Here is an 8,216-nt window from a genome sequence, read left to right as displayed (position 1 = left end):
GAGCTTTCGACTCACGTAGGGAGCTACCTTCTTCGTTAGTATAGGTATAAACTGCTGCACTAAATCAGAGAAATAACCAGATCCGACTTGATAAAGAGGAGCTGAATAATGTGGCAGTGGTTGATCACGTTTGCCCGTACCATAATGTGCTATGCAACAGGGTGCCTGTGTTATATACATTTTCGAAAATGCAGTGTCACTTCAACACGTCCTGAGCCGGCAATGAATGGAATGAAATCACCTATCTCGTTTGCCAGTTCGATTTGAATGGTGGTCAGTTCTTTTGCTATCACATATTTATAGTAAAGATTAGTGAAAGAATATGAAATCACTTCATTCCGACTCTGCACTCTGAAAGGGAGTAAACGGAGAAGAGGTGCCGTGATATCACCGACAGCTTCATTCTCGATGATGTCACTGTAAATAAAGATATAATTTTGTGCTGGAAAAAGACAGACATCCCGCTGGGCTACAGCAAAACTTGAGAAGGTTGTCCTTTTTCCGAATCCAAGCATCAGAGCCAAATATGGATGAAATGTGACATAACCCTCGCTACGACCTTCCAGCTGACAAACTCCATTGTATGTATTATAAAACAAAACACGTGCACTTTCTGGTAGCCCTAGCTTTGTTCGGTATGCATGATTTATTGCATCAACTAGGTCCTTTCCCGACTCGTAATACCCTTCTGGAATTTCATATTTTGTTGTACGTGAGCGGTACGTGATTAAAGTAATTTTTTCTTCTGTATCCTCTTGATACTTCAATACTTTTACTGGTTGACCTTCATCCACTTCCGAACATCCAATAATCTTTTCAGGAAAACCAAGCTTGGCAGAGAGGGCTAGGCTCAACTCAAGTCCGGTATTGAGTGGCAGTTGTAGCTCATAATGTCCAGTGACACGTAGAATCCTTGCTTGGCTTTTTAAATGTTTCGTTAGGAATTGTCGAATTGGTATGATAATGTTTTCTCCTGCGCGAAACTTAATTTGCTCTGTTGTGAGTGTAGGAGCAAAGAGACTAGTTTCAGATATAGCGTTAACAGTGTCCGTGACGTTCTTAATTGCAAACGGGACATTCACCTCTGTCAGGGCAACTTCCCACTTCCCATCTAAGTGCACGGGATGAGCAAGTTTAACTCTGAACTTACTCATCGTGTTATTAGGAAATACATCGGTGGAAGCGTTTGAGAGTAAATTGATGTAGAACTGGTCTGCCATTTTTTATTGTTCTGACTAATCTCCGTTTGCATGCACCGTTTTTATAAGACTGAGGCGCGTGCCCAGTCTTAGTTATTTACATAGTAGGTGTGCATGCAACCTAATTATAATAAGAAGCGCGTGTTGCGCGTGCGAGGGACTTGCTGGAGGCTGGCTTACGACATGGGGGCTGGTGCCCACGTGGTTAATTCCTCAGATGACACAGTGAGGTCGGTATCACTCTGACGTGGTTTACTCCAACACAGTAGGGCGTGCACCTAATTATAATATTAAGAAAGGCATGTGGCAGGGATGGCTTACCAGATGGAGTCGTGAAAGTGGGCTGGTGCCCACGTGGTTAATTCCTCAGATGATACAGTGAGGTCGGTATCTGTGGGCTGGCGCTCACGAGGTTTAACCCTAATTAACATTCGCAAGAGCGGGATGGGGCGGGGACGGGGGCGGTCTTGTTTGTTGATGCTAAATACGCTAGCTAGCGTATCTAGCAATTGTTTTGCTAGATAGGCACTGCGAGATACGCTAGTTTTTCTGACTACTCATGGGACAGCTGCTGGCATTGGAAAACTGTGTTTTGGGTTGGGTTGGGTTAGGTTGGGTTAGGTTAGTTTAGGCTAGGCTAGGCTAGGCTAGGCTAGGTTAGGCTAGGTTAGCCTAGGTTAGGTTAGGTTAGGTTAGGCTAGGCTAGGCTAAGCTAGGCTAGGCTAGGCTACGAGCAGGTACAGCGTAGCAAGGCGCAGCAGCGGCCGCGTTCCGTCGGTGTAGCTACCATGAGAGAGCTGCCGGCATTAGAAAACTGTGTTCTGGTCTGGTCTGGTCTGGTCAGGTAAGGTTAGGTTAGGCTAGGCTAGGCTAGGCTACGAGCGCGTTCAGTGTAGTAAGGCTTAGCAGCGGCCACGTTTCGTCGGTGACGCTATCATGAGAGAGCTGCTGGCATTGGAAAATGGCGTTTTAGTTAGGTTAGGTTAGGTTAGGTTAGGCTAGGCTAGGCTAGGCTAGGCTACGAGCACGTACAGCGCAGTAAGGGTAGCAGCGGCCGCGTTTCGTCGGTGAAGCTATCATGAGACAGCTGCTGGCATTGGAAAATGGCGTTTTAGTTAGGTTAGGTTAGGTTAGGTTAGGTTCGCTTAGGTTAGGTCAGGTTAGGCTAGGCTAGGCTAGGCTACGAGCGTGTACAGCGTAGTTAGGCTTAGCAGCGGCCGCGTTTCGTCGGTGAAGCTATCATGAGAGAGCTGCTGGCATTGGAAAACTGTGTTCTGGTCTGGTCAGGTCAGGTCAGGCTAGGCTACGAGCGCGTACAGCGTAGTAAGGCTTAGCAGCGGCCACGTTTCGTCGGTTAAGCTATCATGAGACAGCTGCTGGCATTGGAAAACTGTGTGTTGGGTTGGGTTGGGTTAGGTTAGGTTAGGTTAGGTTAGACTAGGCTAGGCTAGGCTAGGTTAGGCTAGGTTAGGCTAGATTAGGTTAGGTTAGGTTAGGCTAGGCTAGGCTACGAGCATGTACATCGTAGTAAGGCGTAGCAGCGGCCGCGTTTCGTCGGTGAAGCTACCATGAGAGAGCTGCTGGCATGGCAAAACGGCGTTCTAGTTAGGTTAGGTTAGGCTACGAGCGCGTACAGCGTAGTAAGGCTTAGCAGCGGCCGCGTTTCCTCGGTGAAGCTATAATGAGAGAGCTGCCGGCATTGGAAAACTGTGTGTTGGGTTGTGTTGGGTTGGGTTAGGTTAGGCTAGGGTAGGTTAGGTTAGGCTAGGCTAGGTTAGGTTGGGTTAGGTTACGTTAGGTTAGGTTAGGTTAGGTTAGGTTAGGTTAGGTTAGGCTAGGCTAGGCTAGGCAAGGTTAGGTTAGGTTAGGCTACGAGCGCATGCAGAGTAGTAACACTTAGCAGCGGCCGCGTTTCGTCGCTAAAGCTATCATGAGAGAGCTGCCGGCATTGGAAAACTGTTCTAGTTAGGTTAGGTTAGGCTACCAGCGCGCACAGCGTAGTAAGGCTTAGCAGCGGCCGCATTTCGTCGGTGAAGCTATCATGAGAGAGCTGCCAGCATTGGAAAACTGTGTTCTAGGTTAGGTTAGGTTAGGTTAGGTTAGGTTAGGTTAGGTTAGGTTAGGTTAGGTTAGGTTAGGTTAGGCTAGGCTAGGCTAGGCTAGGCTAGGCTAGGCTAGGCTACGAGCGTGTTCAGTGTAGTGAGGCTTAGCAGCGGCCGCGTTTCGTCGGTGAAGCTATGATGAGAGAGTTGCTGGCATTGGAAAACTGTGTTCTGGTCAGGTCAGGTCAGGTCAGCCCAGGCCAGGCCAGGCCAGGCCAGGTCAGGTCAGGTGAGGCTAGGCTACGAGCGCGTACAGCGTAGTAAGGCTTAGCAGCAGCCGCATTTCGTCGGTGAAGCTATCATGAGAGAGCTGCCGGCTTTGGAAAACTGTGTTCTGGTCTGGTCTGGTCAGGTCAGGTCAGGTCAGGCCAGGTCAGGTCAGGTGAGGCTAGGCTACGAGCGCGTACAGCATAGTAAGGCTTAGCGGCGGCCGCGTTTCGTTGGTGAAGCTATCATGAGACAGCTGCTGGCATTGCAAAATGGCGTTTTAGTTAGGTTAGGTTAGGTTAGGCTACGAGCGCGTACAGCGTAGTAAGGCTTAGCAGCGGCCGCATTGGAAAACTGTGTGTTGGGTTGGGTTAGGCTAGGCTAGGTTAGGTTAGGTTAGGTTAGGTTAGGTTAGGTTAGGTTAGGTTAGGCTAGGCTAGGCTAGGCTAGGTTAGGTTAGGTTAGGTTAGGTTAGGTTAGGCTAGGCTAGGTTAGGTTAGGCTAGGCTAGGCGAGGCTACGAGCATGTACAGCGTATTAAGGCGTAGCAGCGGCCGCGTTTCGTCAGCGTAGCTACCATGAGAGAGCTGCTGGCATGGCAAAACGGCGTTCTAGTAAGGTTAGGTTAGGCTACGAGCGCGTACAGCGTAGTAAGGCTTAGGAGCGGCCGCGTTTCGTCCGTGAAGCTATCATGAGAGAGCTGCCGGCTTTGGAAAACTGTGTTCTGGTCTGGTCTGGTCAGGTCAGGTCAGGCTAGGCTACGAGCGCGTACAGCGTAGTAAGGCTTAGCAGCGGCCACGTTTCGTCGGTGAGGCTATCATGGGACAGCTGCCGGCATTGCAAAACGGCGTTCTAGTTAGGTTAGGTTAGGTTAGGTTAGGTTAGGTTAGGTTAGGTTAGGTTAGGTTAGGTTAGGTTAGGTTAGGTTAGGCTAGGCTAGGCTAGGCTAGGTTAGGTTAGGCTAGGGTTAAGCTAGGGCTAGCGCATACAGCGTTTCATCGGTGAAGCTATCATGAGAGAGCTGCTGGCATTGGAAAACTGTTCTAGTTAGGTTAGGTTAGGTTAGGCTACGAGCGCGTACAGCGTAGCAAGGCTTAGCAGCGGCCGCGTTTCGTCGGTGAAGCTATCATGAGAGAGCTGCTGGCATTGGAAAACTGTTCTAGTTAGGTTAGGTTAGGTTAGGCTACGAGCGCGTACAGCGTAGCAAGGCTTAGCAGCGGCCGCGTTTCGTCGGTGAAGCTATCATGAGAGAGCTGCCGGCATTAGAAAACTGTGTTCTCGTCTGGTCTGGTCTGGTCTGGTCTGGTCTGGTCAGGTCAGGTTAGGTTAGGCTAGGTTAGGCTAGGCTAGGCTAGGCTAGGCTAGGCTACGAGCGCGTTCAGTGTAGTGAGGCTTAGCAGCGGCCGCGTTTCGTCGGTGAAGCTATGATGAGAGAGTTGCTGGCATTGCAAAACAGCGTTCTAGTTAGGTGAGGCTACGAGCGCGTACAGCGTAGTAAGGCTTAGCAGCGGCCGCGTTTTGTCGGTGAAGCTATCACGAGAGAGCTGCTGGCATGGCAAAACGGCGTTCTAGTAAGGTTAGGTTAGGCTACGAGCGCGTACAGCGTAGTAAGGCTTAGGAGCGGCCGCGTTTCGTCCGTGAAGCTATCATGAGAGAGCTGCCGGCTTTGGAAAACTGTGTTCTGGTCTGGTCAGGTCAGGCTAGGCTACGGGCGCGTACAGCGTAGTAAGGCTTGGCACCGGCCGCGTTTCGTCGGTGAAGCTATCATGAGACAGCTCCTGGCATTGCAAAATGGTGTTTTAGGTAGGTTAGGTTAGGTTAGGTTAGGCTAGGCTGGGGTAGGTTAGGCTAGGCTAGGTTAGGTTAGGTTAGGTTGGGTTAGGTTAGGTTAGGTTAGGTTAGGTTAGGTTAGGCTAGGCTAGGCTAGGTTAAGCTACGAGCGCGTACAGCGTAGTAAGGCTTAGCAGCGGCCGCGTTTCGTCGGTGAAGCTACCATGAGACAGCTGCCGGCATGGCAAAACGGTGTTCTAGTTAGGTTAGGTTAGGCTACGAGCGCGTGCAGCGTAGTAACGCTTAGCAGCGGCCGCGTTTCGTCGGTAAAGCTATCATGAGAGAGCTGCCGGCATTGGAAAACTGTTGTAGTTAGGTTAGGTTAGGCTACCAGTTAGGTTAGGTTAGGTTAGGTTAGGCTATGCTAGGGTAGGTTAGGCTAGGCTAGGCTAGGTTAGGTTAGGTTGGGTTAGGTTAGGTTAGGTTAGGTTAGGTTAGGTTAGGTTAGGTTAGGTTAGGTTAGGTTAGGTTAGGTTAGGTTAGGCTAGGCTAGGCTAGGCTAGGCTAGGCTAGGCTAGGTTAGGCTAGGTTAAGCTACGAGCGCGTACAGCGTAGTAAGGCTTAGCAGCGGCCGCGTTTCGTCGGTGAAGCTATCATGAGAGAGCTGCCGGCATTGGAAAACTGTGTGTTGGGTTGGGTAAGGTTAGGTTAGGTTAGGTTAGGTTAGATTAGATTAGGTTAGGTTAGGCTAGGCTAGGCTAGGTTAGGCTACGAGGGCGTACAGCGTAGTAAGGCTTAGCAGCGGCCGCGTTTCGTCGGTGAAGCTACCATGAGAGAGCTGCCGGCATTGGAAAACTGTGTGTTCGGTTGGGTTGGGTTAGGTTAGGTTAGGTTAGGTTAGGTTAGGTTAGGTTAGGCTAGGCTAGGCTAGGCTAGGCTAGGTTAGGTTAGGCTAGGCTAGGCTAGGCTAGGCTACGAGTACGTACAGCGTAGTAAGGCATAGCAGCGGCCGCGTTTCGTCGGTAAAGCTATCATGAGAGAGCTGCCGGCATTGAAAAACCGTTCTAGTTAGGTTAGGTTAGGCTACCAGCGTGCACAGCGTAGTAAGGCTTAGCACCGGCCCCGTTTCATCGGTGAAGCTATCATGAGAGAGCTGCCGGCATTGGAAAACTGTGTGTTGGGTTGGGTTGGGGTGGGTTAGGTTAGGTTAGGTTAGGTTAGGCTAGGCTAGGCTAGGCTAGGCTAGGCTAGGCTAGGCTAGGCTAGGCTAGGCTAGGCTAGGTTAGGTTAGGTTAGGTTAAGTTAGGTTACCTTAGGTTAGGCTAGGCTAGGCTAGGCTAGGTTAGGTTAGGTTAGGTTAGGTTAGGTTAGGTTAGACTAGGCTAGGTTAGGTTAGGCTAGGCTAGGCTAGGCTAGGCTACGAGCACGTACAGCATAGTAAGGCGTAGCAGCGGCCGCGTTTCGTCGGTGAAGCTACCATGAGAGAGCTGCCGGCATGGCAAAACGGCGTTCTAGTTAGGTTAGGTTAGGCTACGAGCACGTACAGCGTAGTAAGGCTTTGCAGCGGCCGCGTTTCGTCGGTGAAGCTATCATGAGAGAGCTGGCGGCATTGGAAAACTGTGTTCTGGCCTCGTCTGGTCTGGTCAGGTTAGGTCAGGTCAGGTCAGGTCAGGTTAGGTTAGGCTAGGCTAGGCTAGGCTAGGCTAGGCTACGAGCGTGTACAGCGTAGTAAGGCGTAGCAGCGGCCGCGTTTCGTCGGTGAAGCTATCATGAGAGAGCTGCTGGCATTGGAAAACTGTGTTCTGGTCTGGTCAGGTCAGGTCAGGCTAGGCTACGAGCGCGTACAGCGTAGTAAGGCTTAGCAGCGGCCACGTTTCATCGGTTAAGCTATCATAAGACAGCTGCTGGCATTGGAAAACTGTGTTGGGTTGGGTTGGGTTAGGTTAGGTTAGGTTAGGTTAGACTAGGCTAGGCTAGGCTAGGTTAGGCTAGATTAGGTTAGGTTAGGTTAGGCTAGGCTAGGCTACGAGCGCGTACAGCGTAGTAAGGCTTAGCAGCGGCCGCGTTTCGTCGGTGAAGCTATCATGAGAGAGCTGCCGGCATTGGAAAACTGTTCTAGTTAGGTTAGGTTAGGCTACCAGTTAGGTTAGGTTAGGTTAGGTTAGGCTATGCTAGGGTAGGTTAGGCTAGGCTAGGTTAGGTTAGGTTGGGTTAGGTTAGGTTAGGTTAGGTTAGGTTAGGTTAGGTTAGGCTAGGCTAGGCTAGGCTAGGCTAGGCTAGGTTAGGCTAGGTTAAGCTACGAGCGCGTACAGCGTAGTAAGGCTTAGCAGCGGCCGCGTTTCGTCGGTGAAGCTACCATGAGAGAGCTGCCGGCATTGGAAAACTGTGTGTTCGGTTGGGTTGGATTAGGTTAGGTTAGGTTAGGTTAGGTTAGGTTAGGCTAGGCTAGGCTAGGCTAGGCTAGGCTAGGTTAGGTTAGGCTAGGCTAGGCTAGGCTAGGCTAGGCTACGAGTACGTACAGCATAGTAAGGCATAGCAGCGGCCGCGTTTCGTCGGTAAAGCTATCATGAGAGTGCTGCCGGCATTGGAAAACCGTTCTAGTTAGGTTAGGTTAGGCTACCAGCGTGCACAGCGTAGTAAGGCTTAGCACCGGCCCCGTTTCATCGGTGAAGCTATCATGAGAGAGCTGCCGGCATTGGAAAACTGTGTGTTGGGTTGGGTTGGGTTGGGTTGGGTTAGGTTAGGCTAGGCTAGGCTAGGCTAGGCTAGGTTAGGCTAGGCTAGACTAGGCTAGGCTAGGCTAGGCTAGGTTAGGTTAGGTTAGGTTAAGTTAGGTTAGCTTAGGTTAGGCTAGGCTAGGCTAGGCTAGGCTAGGTTAGGTTAGGTTAGGTTAGGTTAGACTAGGCTAGGTTAGGTTAGGCTAGGCTAGGCTAGGCTAG

Source organism: Ornithodoros turicata, chromosome 1, assembly GCF_037126465.1.
Source record: "Ornithodoros turicata isolate Travis chromosome 1, ASM3712646v1, whole genome shotgun sequence".
Lineage (NCBI taxonomy): Eukaryota > Metazoa > Arthropoda > Arachnida > Ixodida > Argasidae > Ornithodoros > Ornithodoros turicata.
This window is presented reverse-complemented; position numbering follows the sequence as displayed.